The sequence below is a fragment of the Polistes fuscatus genome, unplaced genomic scaffold, assembly GCF_010416935.1.
Source record: "Polistes fuscatus isolate 324 unplaced genomic scaffold, CU_Pfus_HIC Scaffold9, whole genome shotgun sequence".
NCBI classification, from domain to species: Eukaryota; Metazoa; Arthropoda; class Insecta; order Hymenoptera; family Vespidae; genus Polistes; species Polistes fuscatus.
The window spans coordinates 8185523-8186406 of NW_025113173.1; the positions used below are offsets into that span (position 1 = coordinate 8185523).

At 30.9% G+C, this 884-nt stretch overlaps 1 long non-coding RNA gene across 1 annotated transcript; it reads left to right on the plus strand.

Moving 5' to 3' along the window:
• Positions 1 to 303: 303 nt before the first annotated feature.
• Positions 304 to 572, plus strand: LOC122525829. Its single transcript, XR_006305891.1, has 2 exons — positions 304 to 374; positions 467 to 572. It is a non-coding gene; the product is annotated as an uncharacterized LOC122525829 (long non-coding RNA).
• The last annotated feature ends 312 nt before the right edge of the window (positions 573 to 884 follow it).

The window sequence follows — 884 nt, forward strand, 5'->3', positions numbered from 1 at the left end:
ATTAGAAACATCTAAATCACTTCCCGCATGTCGTGACTCAATTATAGCAAATGCGACTACTTCTAGTCCCGTTGAATTCATTCCAACTTCTACAAGCACTATCACATCTTCCCCATTGATTCGAAATACAACTGTTTGTACGGTATCTCCCAATCCTGCGAACGGTTATCATCTATTGGCAATAGATTGCACATCATCTATTGCACAAATCTTATTGCCAAACACGAGAAGACTGTGCTGCGGAGGAGGGTGTAGAATTAGTTAGCGGTTCTCATCTGATTTACACCTGTAATCAGGGATACAAATTAAGCGGTACCAGTGAGCGGTATTATGCAGTCCAGAAGGAAAATGGATAAATATTCCTGTTTGTATTGGTAAGATTTGCATTTTAAGATTTATTATTACAATAAGTATTTCAATACTGCTATATTATCTTTTCTGTAATTTTTTGTATTATTTTTTTCAGCGAAAGTTTAATTATTTTATATATACGTTCCTTATTCCTGGTTTCCTAAATGAAACCTAATTTGCTGATTGTAAATATAACGACGACTGCACTTCTTAATATAAAAGAAATACTATACTATATTATTTGTTATAACAAATTTTAAGTTAACAGTAGGTATTCTTAACTCGACTTAAAAACGAATTCTATTTTCAAACGAATTTCTTTCTCAATTTTTACTAGAAAATTAAATTTTATGACTTTCTCACTCTTGTCTCTTTATTTTATGTTTTTAAAATTATTATTCTATTAGACGGAAATTTTTAGCGAACTTTTTAGGATCTTTTTCAACAATTTCTTATGTTTCCAAGCTTTTTTCATAGATGGTAACGTTAGAATGGTTCTTCCCAGTTTTTTTAAGTCTCAAGTATATCATTAG